A 14227-nucleotide genomic window follows, 5' to 3' on the forward strand; every position below is an offset into this window, starting at 1 on the left:
TTTATTCAGGATGCTAGTGTTGCCTGTGCATTAAAGAAAGTCAACTGCAAGATTCATGATGAGGAAAACCAAAAGGTATATGTCAACAACATTCCCTATATGTAGTCTCTGGGAAGGAGGACAGGCCAGGGGCTAGTCATTGTCTTTTTTGAGATTGAGGTCCTGGTGCTCAACTTGCCTCACCTTCTTGCAGGTATTTGTTTTTGTCAATCTTTCTACTAAACCCCAGTCTATCCAGAAAATGTTGAAACCAAAAGAGATAGCACAGCTAAAGGTAATACAGACTCAAGGCACCACTTCTTCCCCCACCCCTATATTTCCCTGTTACCACCACTACCACTACCAGAGCCTCAGAGCTGATCTCTTCATCTCTGTCTCTGCAGCTGACCCTGAACAAACGATATGATGTCTCCCAGCAAGCTCTTGATCTCCAGAGGCTCCGCTTTGACCCAGGTATGGCTGACGGCAGCAATTCTAGGGCAAGTAGGGGCAGAGCAGTCTGCCTGGGAGGGAGACTTATATGGATGGCAACTTTGGGAGGGGTTGGTGCTGGTGCTGGTCCAGTCAGGCCCCTCACAGCCTTCTGATGCCCTTCTCTCGGCTTCCTGGAGACTTGGTGAAACATCATGTTGATATAATCCTGAATCAAAGAAATTACATGGCTGCCACTCTGAAGATCATTGAAAGGAATTTCCCTGAGGTGAGGCCTTAGGCCCAGTGCTAGTATTTAATTAGAGGGGTGGAAGAGATGGGGTGAAAGGCAGATTTGTCTCCAAGGCTCGAGATAGTATCCATCACTCTAACTGTTCTTACCTGATAGCTATTATCTTTGAACTTGTGCGACAACAAACTGTACCAGCTGGATGGCCTGCCTGACATTATAGAGAAGGCTCCCAAAGTCAAGACCCTGAATCTCTCCAAAAATAAGGTGAGAAGGGGGAACCAGATCAACTTTGGATGAAGGGTGGATGGCAGTACACATCAGAATAATGGCAACAAGCAGGCAGAGGCACCTGTGGGTGACTGTGAGGACTGGGGGAATTCGGGACCCAGGGTCCCGGGTGTCTCTCTTTCCCTGGCCCTCCTTCTCCAGTTTCCTCCCCATCTTTCTTAGCTGAAGTCGGCTTGGGAGTTGGGCAAGGTGAAAGGGTTGAAGCTCGAAGAGCTATGGCTAGAAGGGAACCCCTTGTGCAGCACCTTCTCTGACCAGTCCGCCTATGTAAGGTCAGTGGCAACCCCTGTCGCCCTTCCTGGGCACCTTTGCTCCTTGGGTGACTGAGCTGTATCTGAAAGTGCCCTTCTGCAGGAAGGAGCAGCCTTGGTCCTCTGCGAGGACCACAGACCTCCCCTCCTACTCTCTCTCTCTCTCTCTCTCTCTCTCTCTCTCCCCCTCCCTCCTCTCTCTCTGACTCACTCATCTGTGCTTAGAGGTTTCCTTTCCTTCCTCTGACATGGTCCCCTTTTCACCTGCTCTGAGGTGTATTTCCCACCTGTCTCCACCAAGCCTCCTCCAGTGTGCCCTCTGTGAGTATGCTCCAGGAAGTGGGGCTCCCCCACCTCCCCAGGACCAGCAGTATTCAGATGCTGGTGCCCTGGACCGAGAAGAGTCCTTTAGTCCGGGACCTCATGCTGAGACAGGCCTTCCTGCCTCCATGCTGAGATGGGGCTTCCCTCCCCCGTCCCGAGAGGGGTTCTCCTTCTCTTGCTCCAAAAAGGTCCCCCCACCTGTCCTGGGCTGGCATGGAGGCTTCCCTGCCCCATACTGAGGGCTGGGGCCCTGGGTGGCTGCTGTCATGCCATCTCTTCCTCTGGCCCAATGCCAGGAGCTGGGCCCTCCTTGGGGAGAAACCTGGGTTTCCTGAGTCAAGGGGCCAGAAGTGGGCCACGTTCCTGAGGCAGGAGTGGAAGGCAGAGGGCAGAGGAGGTTGAGGAGACAGGAGGACAGGCCTCTCAAGGCACTGCCCCACCTTCCCTCCACACCTCACATCATCCTGCCTGGGCCCTCAGAGGAACCCTGGGTAGCCCGAGATGGGTAGCATTCCTCGGTCAAGGCATCAGCACAGAGGGGCACAGGAGTCAGGGACCATCAGAAGAGAATGCAGTGGTCTGGAGAGGGGGTCCCCAGACTCTGAACCCCATGCTGAGCTGGGGCCTGACCCTTCACTCCTCCCGGGAGAAGGTCTCCTGTCCCCGTGGCTGCTCTGTTTCCCATGCCCAGCTCAGACTGAGCTCACACAGGTGAGAAAGGCTCCAGCTGCATCCAGTGGGCCCCAGCCCAACAGGTACATGTTTTTCTTTCCTGCCTCAGTTCCCAGGGCCAGCCAGGGGCGATGAGGGAAAGGGCTGCAGCAGGGGAGCCCTTTTCTCCTCTATACCTCCCTGAACTCCACCTCCACAGTAGAGCATCTTTCCCTTCCCTTTGCTTTGCATCCTGTTTCTCCCTTGCCTCTCCTCTCCTATGTCTCACCCATCTCTCCCTCCCCTACCTTCACCCCATTTCTGTTGTCATCCCCCTGCCTTCCCCTTCCTGCCTCCTGAGCCCAGCCTCACTCACCTACCTATCCTAGCATCCTCGGCATCCCTAAGACCTGACCTGGTCTTGGCCAGGGGCAGGCCAGGCAGATTGATGGACAGCCAGTGGGGTATCAGAGCCCTGGGCTCCCACTCCATTTCCTGCTCCCTGCGGAGCCTTCCGTGGGGATTTGAACACAGGGGAGGGAGGGAGGGGGAAGAAACCCTGGAGCTCCCAATGCTGCTTCTTGTGGCACTGGAGAAGAGAGTCGGAGCAAGCTAGGTGGAAGCTAACCAGGAGGAAGGAGAGGGAGGAGAGTGAGAGGGGGAGAGGTAGGGGCAGGGGGAGGGAGAGGAAGAGAGGCTGTGCAGCCCTGAATTGTCAATCACTTCATTCTATTTTTTGTTATGGACAGTACCATCCGGGAATATTTCCCCAAGTTGTTACGCCTGGTAAGTATTTACTGTCATGATTGTCTCCTCTTACTCAAGTACATGACCTCTATGCCTGCCCTCAAGTCCTTTGGCTCTTGCCTGGATTACATGTTTGTATCCAACCCTCATCCATTTTAGAGGCATAGATTCCTGAAAAAGACAAGAATATTCTCCCTGGAATAAAATGTCCATAAACACACACATGCACCCACACTCACTAATTCACACAAAAGTTGCATCTAATAATAGATGCTTCCAAGACCCACTGTTGAAGACTCCATCTGTTGTCTTGCTGATGGAATTTTGAGGGGGCCATTTCATGCCTCACCTCTGACTCTTTTTCCCTCCGGGCCTGTTCATCTCCTTGCTCATCCAGCTCTACCTCCCTGGTATGCACTGCTGACTGCCTCTTTCCTTTCTCAGGATGGCCAGGAGTTAGCATCTCCAATTATGATTGGCATTGAAGCCCCTGAGATAATAAAACCTTGTAAGGTAAGGAGGGACCAGATTTGAGATATTGTAAGGGACGTTTTTTAAACCACATAGTTCCAAGATGTCTTTTGATTCCAGGAAAGCTATAAAGGATCTGAGACCATAAAGAGTCTGGTACTTCAGTTCCTGCTTCAGTAAGTACCCCAGAATCCTGAGGCAGTGGAAGGCTGAGACAAGACAGGCCACCCAAGCAAATGTCTATTCATGGATTTAGGAAGTCTTCAAGTCTCCTTTGGGGCCCAGGCCACAGAGATAGCCTTTCCCCACTGCTCTTTCACAGGTATTACTTGATCTATGACTCTGAAGATCGAAAGGGTCTCCTCAGTGTTTACCATGACAAGGCCTGCTTCTCCCTGACCATTACCTTCAACCCTGAGGACCCAGAACCGTGAGTATCACGGCTCTGACTCTGCTCTGGGGCCATGTGGCTCCCCAGCAAAGGCCAGTTCCTGGAAATGTCTGCACTAGCTGGACCACCCACTCCTGTTCCTCTTCTTCTCCTAGGAGCAGCTTGGAAAAATACTTCAAGGATAGCAGGAATATAAAGAATATCAAGGACCCTCGTGAGTGTGTGATGGGTGAAGATCAGCATGGGAAATGGGGTGGAGAGTCAATAATAGGGGACAGGGTACAGGGTGTGGCAGCCCTCAATGCTTCTCTTTCTCACACAGGCCTGAGGATTCAGCTGCTGAAGCACACAAAACGTGAGATTGTGGACTCCCTCAGTGTATTGCCCAGAACTCAGCATGACCTTAACTCCTATGTGGTAGACTTGTGCATCCAAACGGTGAGCACCTGCTTCCTCCCTCAGTCAGGCCCAGAGAGCTGAAGTAGGTAGGTGGGTAGGAGGATCATGAAGGCTCTAGTTTTTTCTTCTTTCTTTTCAGGAAAGGATGCTCTTCTTTTCTGTCAATGGAGTATTTAAGGAAGGTGAGTGTCTATAGATTCTTCTCTCCAGATCACTCATTACTCCCTTCCCCAGGCTGGGCTTACTCCAAGAACTCTCTCAGCTTCCCAAGTTACTCTTCTCCCCTTCCCTTGCATTCTTCCTCTCCTGGCAACTTTCTGTTATCTTTGTGTTCTTTCCTTTTTGTTCCCTTCCCCTTGTGTTCTTCCTCTCCCCCAATTTTGTTCCCAAACATCATTACTTCCTGACCTACATCCATGCCAGTCTGCACCTGCACAACTCAGGTGTTAGGGACACAGCCTGTAGAGTTTGATGGCTCTCATCCCAGGTTGTTACTTTGCGAACTTGGGACATTGTCCTGTTACCTAACCCCTCAGTTTCCTCATTTGCAAAATGGGGTTGGTGAGCTCATCTCTTGGGCGACTGTGTAAAATGAATCAAGCGAACTCATGTTTGTCAAGAGACCGACACATGTTAGGGGGTTCTATCCCTGGGTGCCGCTTGTTGCTATTGTTGCCCTCTCAGTCCCTGAAACCCCCTCCTGACTCTCACTGAAAAGTTGTCCCAGCCTGGCTCCCTTCAGGGTGCCAAAAGATTATCTCCCTGACTGGAGAACCCTGTATGAATGTGTAAAGCATGTGCAACTGTAAGGAGGTATCATTGTTTGTTGTTTTTAAAGTGGAAAGAGAGTCTCCAGGTTCTGTTCTTGCCTTCACCCGAACCTTCATCTTGACTTCTGTCAGCAATTCCAAGTAAGTGCTGTGTTGTGGGTGGGAGCACCCATCCTGTCCTGGAGCCAATGGTGTGGTAATGTGGTGGTGCAGTCCTCGGGATGTTCTCAGTACCATGGAAAGCCAACTGGTAGATCCGAGGAGAGGTCTAGATTATGAGAATACCAGATTCTCTTTTTGGCCACAACACTTACTAATTAGCTGTGTATCTTTTTGTCCAGTTGTAAGATTTCTCTGTGAAACAGTCCTTTTCTGAAAATGGGATGTCTACTTCTTTTGTAAAGTGTAAATGCATTGGGGTTAAATCTACAAATCTAAGGAAACTGGTAGACAATCTCTCCAAAGGTGGACTCTGTAGCAGGGGTAAAGCCTACCAGCCAAGGAATCCGAAAGGTGGGCAGAGTAGGGGCTTGGAAGGAATCTGGTTCCTCAGTGGCAGTGGAAGCAGGATCATTGTTGAAAGTGTGGGGTTGTCCATTTTTCCAGTTGTCTGAGAGCTTGTCTTTCCTTCAGTCTGTATATTGTGAATGACAAGCTGATTGTGAGGAATGCCAGCACGAAGGAGACCCAGAGTGCCTTCTCCATCCCAGTGCCTGCACCCTCCTCCAGCTCCTTGCCTACCCTCTCCCAGAAGCAGCAGGAAATGGTGGAGACTGTCTCCACCCAGTCTGGGATGAAACTTGAGCAGTCTCAGAAGTGAGTGCTGGGAGTCTTTCAGGACAGATGTGAGCTGGGAAGAGTGGGGAGTGAAAAATGGAAACTCTCAGTTAATTTGTAAAAATAACTATTTAGATGTGGTGCTTCCAAAAATGAGTGGCCTCATAAAGTATATATATTAATTGATTGTGATAAAGAAATTAATTTTTAAACAATATAGCATTCAGATCACATGACATGATCTTGTATATATAAAATCCTATGGAAACCACTTAAAAACACGTTAAAATTAATAAACAAGTTCTGCCTTGTTTCAGGATACAAAATCAATATACTAAAACCAATTGTATTACTATATACCTGTAATGAACAATAAGAAAATAAAATTAAGAAAACAATTCCACGTACAAAAGCATAAAAATAACACAGGAACAAATTTAATGACAAAGAAAAATCCAAAACATTTACTTTGAAATCTGCAGTACATTATAGAAAGAAATTAAGGAAGACCTAAATAAATGGAATGACATCCCATGTCCCTGGATCGGAAGACTTAATATTGTTAAAATGGCAATACTCCCCAAATTTTGTATATAGATTCAATGCAAATGCAATCCATATCAAAATCCCAGCTGGCTTCTTTATAGAAATTAAGAGGTTAACCCTAACATTTAAATGAAAATACAATGAATGCAGAATAAAAAATAATTTTGAAAAAGAACAAAGTTGGAGGACCCACTATAAAGTTACTGCAGTCTTACTACAAAGCTACAGTAATCAATCCATACTGAGTGATACAGACCTAAGAATAGACATATAGATCAATGTAATAAAATAAGAGTCCAAAATAAACCAAAATCCTTACCTTTATGGTCAATAGCTTTTCTACCAGAGTGCCAAGAAAAAAAGCCAATGGATAAAGAAAGAATAGCCTTTTCAACAACTGGCGCAGGCAGAACTGGATATCCACTCACAAACAATGAATTTGTACCCCATCATATGCCATATACGATAATAAATCAAAATAGCCAAAGGCATAAAAGTTAGAGCTAAAACTATAAAAATCTTAGAAGGAAACAAAAGAGTGAATCTTTGTGACCTTGAATTAGACAGTGGTTTCTGACATATAACAAAACACACATACACACACAAAATTAGATAAAGTGGATTTCTTCACAATTTAAAACTTGTTTTGCATCAAAAGGCACTATCAATGAAGTGAAAAGACAACCCAAGAATCAGAGAAAATATGTGCATTATTATACATCTGATAAGGGACTTGTATTCAGAATATATAAAGAACTCTTGGAACTCAACCATAAAAATGAAAATAACCCAATTAAAATCTAAACCACACTGAGGTATCACTTCACACACAGCAGGATGGCTACCATTTTTTGAGATCGAAATAACAAGTGTTGATAGGAGGAAAGCAATAGGGAGAGCTGTGTTAAAAGATACAAAATTACAGCTACATAGGAGGAATAAGTTCTAGTGTTTTACAGCATTGTGGGATGACTATAGCTAACAATAATATGTAGTTTCAAATAGCTAGAAGGAGGATACTAAATGTTCCCAACACAAAGATAAATATTTAAGATGATGGATATGCTAGTTACATTCATCTGCTCACTGTACATTGCATGTATCGAAACATCATTATGTACCCCATAAATATGTACAATTATTATATGTCAATTAAAAAATATTTTTTAATGTTGACAAAGCTATGGATAAATTGGAACCCTCATACATTGCTGGTAAGAATGGAAAATGATGCAGCTACTGTGGAAAATAGTTTGTCAGTTCTTCAAAATGGTAAATATGGAATTACTATATGACACAGCGATTACACAAAGAGTGATGAAAACTTATGTTCACACAAAAACTTGAAAATGAGTGTTTATTGCAGCATTATTTGTAATAGTCAAAAAGTGGAAACAATCCAAATATTCATCCATTTATGAAGATAAATAAAATGTGATATATCTATATAATGAAATATTACTTGGCAATAAAATAGAATTAAGTTGTGATACATGCTATAACATGGGTGACCCTTGAAAATATTATGCTAAGTGAAAACAGCCAATCACAAAAGACTACATATTATATGCGTTCATTTATATAAAATGCCCCGAATAGGCAAATCCATAGAGACAGATAACAGATTAATGGTAACTAGGGTCTGGGCAAAAAGGAGAATGAGGAGTGACTGCTAACAGGTAAGGAGTATTTTTTTTAAGGTGGTGGAAATGTTTTGGGTAGATAAAATTGTAATGGTTGCACAATCTTGTAAATATACCAGAAAAATCACTGAATTGTACACCTTAAAATGATGAATCCTGTCTTACACCACAATTTTAAAATTAGTGGATAATTTTTAGCTTTGAATTTCTATTTGTTATTTCTTGAACATCTTTTTTGTCAATATATATTAAGCCCTTGTTCATTTGAACAACCCTATTTTCCTACTCTGTATTCTAGTGGGCATGAATGTCAGCGATAGGCATTTTGGTTTTCCCTAGGACTTTATTCATCATTACAATAGTGCTCATATTGGTACGTGGGTCCCAGCAAAAAGTAGCATAGATTAAGGGGTGGCATTGCATAGTCAGCGTGTTAGAGATCACCTGTTCTTCTCCCATCCCAGGTGCTTTCAGGACAGTGAGTAGAACTACACCAAAGCTGACCAGGTTTTCACTATGCTCCAGGTGAGATGTGGGAATCAGGTGGGTAAAATGTGGATGTTTCCTGTCTTTCAGAAAGGCCAGAAAATTGTAGGCCAGGTGATCTGGGTATGGAACCCAGGGCATCTGGCTCTTTGGATGTCCCAACTCCTTTTCTTTACTTCCTCTAGACCGAGAGCAAGATCTCAGTGGAGGCCTTCAAGCAAATCCCCTAAAAGGAGCCCTTCGATGTCTTCTTTGTCTTCATTTACATCCTCTTTGTTTCCTCTTTTTACCAGCCTAAGGCTGTGCCCAGGACTGGGGTTGGCAGTCTGGCTCACCAGAAAGCCAAAGTTAACTTGCAGGCCGGGTAACATAACCACTTGAAGAACCAGTTGTTCTGTGTATTCGCCCCACTCATGATCACCATTTATTTTCATAATAAAGAGTGATGTTACACGTTGTACATTGTATGTCCTGGATTGCTCTTCCCCTGCCCCATGAGCCAGAAGGGCCAGGACTGAAAGACCCTGCATCCCTGTTCATCCCTGGCTGGCTGTAGGAGATACATTGATCGGGCTTGCATTCATAGGTAATTTGTCAATAAATCCTGATGAGAAAGGGCACACGCTCCTTCCAGAGACTGGCCTTGGCCTTAAGAGACAGTGGGACTCTGTCAGATGCTCAACCTGGAGCCAAACAGAAGCGGGCATGTTACCTGGCACAACAGGGGCTTCCATCCACCGTCCCGACCCCTCCCTTTCCCAAAGGTGCACTTTGCGAGGAGTCTCAGGTTAGCATCTGCAGGGGCGGGGAGACTCAGCCCATCTGCCCAGCTTATTCCTCAGAGAGCTGACACCGGGTGCTCCATGTCCATGTTCTTGAATGGGTTCAGCCATTTATTTTCACTTCTAAGCAAAAAACAGAAGCACAGAATCTCAGGTTATGGTCATTTCAGTAGGAACTTTCTCAACAACTGGCATTTAGCAGTTCCGAATTGCAGGCAAGAGTTGAATGGGACATTTGCACAATTTATTTTCCACACTTCTGTAATGCTTGCACGTTAGACAATCAGCAGGAACACTTTTCGAAATTAGAATAATAGTGGTACGACGTTTTCAAGTCACAATCCTACAAATGATTACATAGGAGAGGTACCACCAGTTTACAAATTATGCCTCCACTTTCGTGTTTGGCATATGTTATTTCCTACCAGTTGCCACTTTCCTACCACTTGCCACTTTTCAATTCTTTATGTACATGTACATTCGGGAGCCATATGTTGGAGTGTTAATCTCTTAAAACTAGGAACTAAGGGGATAGTTGCAATCACATAAAGAATAATGCCAACTTTGTTCTTCCCTGTATTGCCTCAATAGTCAAAAACAATCTCCTGTACCTCTCTAAGCCTTGGTCCTCTCACCTAGGGAGCAGAGACCACACTGTGCACTTCTCAGCCTCATCGTGGGGACTACAGATGGTCTCACATGTTACTTATCAACCACGGTGTCTGTTCAGGCACTCAGAGCTCAGAGCTGCCTGGGTTCCTTTGTGTGCAGGAATCATGGAACCCATCACATGGCCCCTCTACTTCCCCTCTGTACATCATCAGGCTTCCACAACCTTGATCTCCTTTTCTAGCCAGCTCAGACACCATGGTCTTCCAGTCTCTCATCCTCCTGCCAGTTCCCACAATTCCTTGTGGTCTCATGCTCCCGAGCAAATGCTAACCCTAAAGTTGTCTTCATCACATATATCTATATACCCAAAGTCACAGTTTCTAAGTAGCAGAATTGAGATGTGAAACTAGACAGTGGGGCCTCAATGTCTTGAGTATGGAATGTCTGCACACTCATTAAACCTCCAGTCTTTTATTTTAATCTCCAAAACAGCATGTTGCATGAGCATTAGTGCTATTCTCATTTAAAAGAAGATAAAAATTAGGCCCAGAGGAGTGACATAGTTAATACAACTCAGGATTTTGGTATGCAGTCACTCACCTGTGCCACCCTCAACTATAACATAGATTCATACTCGATGTAAAAATATAGCTAGACTTGAAGTCAGCACAAGGGAAATGACTCAACCATTTTCCTCTGGTCATGGATAGATGTGCTCTTGGAACACCCCTTTCCATACTCCAATCTTTAGTTCCTGTGTACACTCTCTCCATTCTTAGACACAATAAGAAAACTGTGGCTTTGATGTTCAACTATAGGGTGGTGCAGCAGAGACAAGAAAGAACATAGAATGAAATGAAGGTTTCCAGCGAGACCGATACTAATTTACAAGATTATGTTCCTATGGTTTTACACATTTTATTTAAGTATCAATGCTCTCTCTCTCTCTCTCACTAACATCCCATTCCTTGATCTCTCTAATTTTCTCCCACTTTCAGACCTTCTAGCACTTTCTTTCCCTTCCAAACTTGATTGCAGGCTCCATAATTTCATGCACAATTGAGGCAAAATCCTCAACTTCCTTGCAGTGTCAGCAGGGTCACTAAATTTTATTCATGATAATAGCCTGGGAATCAGAAATTAGTAAATGGACACTGGTGCCAGGGTCAGTTTTTCTATAGTTAACTGCTTTCTCTTGAATTGAAAATATTAAAGTTCAAAAGATATAGTCTATCCCCTCTGCAAAACAACCAAAAATTAATGGCAAGTGAAAAATTGGAAAAGTATTTGCAACATATTTTAGTGAGAGAAGATTAATATACTGGACATATAAATAAATCTGACTTAGCTAAAAGAGTGATGTCTATGGCCAGCTATTATATATTTCAAAGAAATATTAAACTAATTCAAATATATACACAATTTTAAAGTACATATAAAAAACAAGAGATAAATACATGAAAAAGCAAATTTCAGAATATACATATAATAAGATCCAACTGATTAAAAAGAATATATATTTACATATTAACATACATATATGAGTTTCATTGTTTGGAAATCATAGTAATAATAGATATTTACTTCTAGTGCTTTGTTCATGGTTTCTACAACTCTTCAGTAATACCTCTTACTTTCCTCTATTAGAAAGTATTTTCGGGGGCTGTTCCAAGATGGCCAAATAGGAACAGCTCCAGTCTACAGCTCCCAGCATGAGTGACGGAGACGACAGGTGATTTCTGCATTTCCGTCTGAGGTACCGTGTTCATCTCACTAGGGAGTGCCAGACAGTGGGCGCAGGTCAGTGGGTGAGTGCACCGTGCGCCAGCCGAAGCAGGGGCAAGGCATTGCCTCACTCGGGAAGCGCAAGGGGTCAGGGAGTTCCCTTTACAAGGGTGACAGACGGCACCTGGAAAATCGGGCCACTCCCACCCGAATACTGTGCTTTTCCGACGGGCTTAGGAAATGGTGCCCCAGGAGATTATAGCCCACACCTGGCTCAGAGGGTCCTATGCCCACGGAGTCTCGCTGATTGCTAGCACAGCAGTCTGAGATCAAACAGCAAGTCGGCAGCGAGGATGGGGGAGGGGCACCCGCCATTGCCCAGGCTCGCTTAGGTAAACAAAGCAGCCAGGAAGCTTGAACTGAGTGGAGCCCACCACAGCTCAAGGAGGCCTGCCTGCCTCTGTAGGCTCCACCTCTGGGGGCAGGGCACAGACAAACAAAAAGACAGCAGTAACCTCTGCAGACTTAAATGTCCCTGTCTGACAGCTTTGAGGAGAGCAGTGGTTCTCCCAGCACGCAACTGGAGATCTGAAAACGGGCAGACTGCCTCCTCTAGTGGGTCCCTGACCCCTGACCCCCGAGCAGCCTAACTGGGAGGCATCCCCCCAGCAGGGGCAGACTGACACCTCACACGGCCGGCCAGGTACTCCAACAGACCTGCAGCTGAGGGTCCTGTCTGTTGGAAGGAAAACTAACAGGAAGGACATCCACACCAAAAACCCATCTCTACATCACCATCATCAAAGACCAAAAGTAGATAAAACCACAAAGATGGGGAAAAAACAGAGCAGAAAAACTGGAAACTCTAAAAAGCAGAGTACCTCTCCTCCTCCAAAGGAACGCAGTTCCTCACCAGCAATGGAACAAAGCTGGACGGAGAATGACTTTGACGAGCTGAGAGAAGAAGGCTTCAGACAATCAAATTACTCCGAGCTACGGGAGGATATTCAAACCAAAGGCAAAGAAGTTGAAAACTTTGAAAAAAATTTAGAAGAATGTATAACTAGAATAACCAATACAGAGAAGTGCTTAAAGGAGCTGATGGAGCTGAAAACCAAGGCTCGAGAACTACGTGAAGAATGCAGAAGCCTCAGGAGCCGATGCAATCAAATGGAAGAAAGGGTATCAGCCCTGGAAGATGAAATGAATGAAATGAAGCGAGAAGGGAAGTTTAGAGAAAAAAGAATAAAAAGAAACGAGCAAAGCCTCCAAGAAATGTGGGACTATGTGAAAAGACCAAATCTACGTCTGATTGGTGTACCCGAAAGTGATGGGGAGAATGGAAACAAGTTGGAAAACACTCTGCAGGATATTATCCAGGAGAACTTCCCCAATCCAGCAAGGCAGGCCAACATTCAGATTCGGGAAATACAGAGAACGCCACAAAGATACTCCTCGAGAAGAGCAACTCCAAGACACATAATTGTGAGATTCACCAAAGTTGAAATGAAGGAAAAAATGTTAAGGGCAGCCAGAGAGAAAGGTCGGGTTACCATCAAAGGGAAGCCCATCAGACTAACAGTGGATCTCTCGGCAGAAACCCTACAAGCCAGAAGAGAGTGGGGGCTAATATTCAACATTCTTAAAGAAAAGAATTTTCAACCCAGAATTTCATATCCTGCCAAACTAAGCTTCATAAGTGAAGGAGAAATAAAATACTTTACAGACAAGCAAATGCTGAGAGATTTTGTCACCACCAGGCCTGCCCTAAAAGAGCTCCTAAAGGAAGCACTAAACATGGAAAGGCACAACCGGTACTAGCCACTGCGAAATCATGCCAAAATGTAAAGACCATTGAGACTAGGAAGAGACTGCATCAACTAACGAGCAAAATAACCAGCTAACATCATAATGACAGGATCAAATTCACACATAACAATATTAACTTTAAATGTAAATGGACTAAATGCTCCAATTAAAAGACACAGACTGGCAAATTGGATAAAGACTCAAGACCCATCAGTGTGCTGTATTCAGGAAACCCATCTCACATGCAGAGACACACATAGGCTCAAAATAAAAGGATGGAGGAAGATCTACCAAGTAAATGGAAAACAAAAAAGGCAGGGGTTGCAATCCTAGTCTCTGATAAAACAGACTTTAAACCAACAAAGATCAAAAGAGACAAAGAAGGCCATTACATAATGGTAAAGGGATTAATTCAACAAGAAGAGCTAACTATCCTAAATATATATGCACCCAATACAGGAGCACCCAGATTCATAAAGCAAGTCCTGAGTGACCTACAAAGAGACTTAGACTCCCACACATTAATAATGGGAGACTTTAACACCCCACTGTCAACATTAGACAGATCAACGAGACAGAAAGTCAACAAGGATACCCAGGAATTGAACTCAGCTCTGCACCAAGTGGACCTAATAGACATCTACAGAACTCTCCACCCCAAATCAACAGAATATACATTTTTTTCAGCACCACACCACACCTATTCTAAAATTGACCACATAATTGGAAGTAAAGCTCTCCTCAATAAATGTAAAAGAACAGAAATTATAACAAACTATCTCTCAGATCACAGTGCAATCAAGCTAGAACTCAGGATTAAGAATCTCACTCAAAACCACTCAACTACGTGGAAACTGAACAACCTGCTCCTGAATGACTACTGGGTACATA

General features: G+C 44.5%; 1 long non-coding RNA gene and 1 pseudogene across 1 annotated transcript in view; one reads left to right on the forward strand and one right to left on the reverse strand.

The window, feature by feature from the left end:
• The first annotated feature begins 402 nt into the window (after positions 1–402).
• LOC100437514 (nuclear RNA export factor 2-like) lies at positions 403–8638 on the forward strand (annotated as a pseudogene).
• Positions 6149–14227, reverse strand: part of LOC134760909 (uncharacterized) — a 29750-nt gene continuing 21671 nt past the window's right edge. Inside the window, exon 2 of the long non-coding RNA XR_010138984.1 lies at positions 6149–9313. This is a non-coding gene — a long non-coding RNA (uncharacterized LOC134760909). The remainder of the gene's footprint in view (positions 9314–14227) is intronic.

The sequence above is a fragment of the Pongo abelii genome, chromosome X, assembly GCF_028885655.2.
Source record: "Pongo abelii isolate AG06213 chromosome X, NHGRI_mPonAbe1-v2.0_pri, whole genome shotgun sequence".
Classification (NCBI taxonomy): domain Eukaryota; kingdom Metazoa; phylum Chordata; class Mammalia; order Primates; family Hominidae; genus Pongo; species Pongo abelii.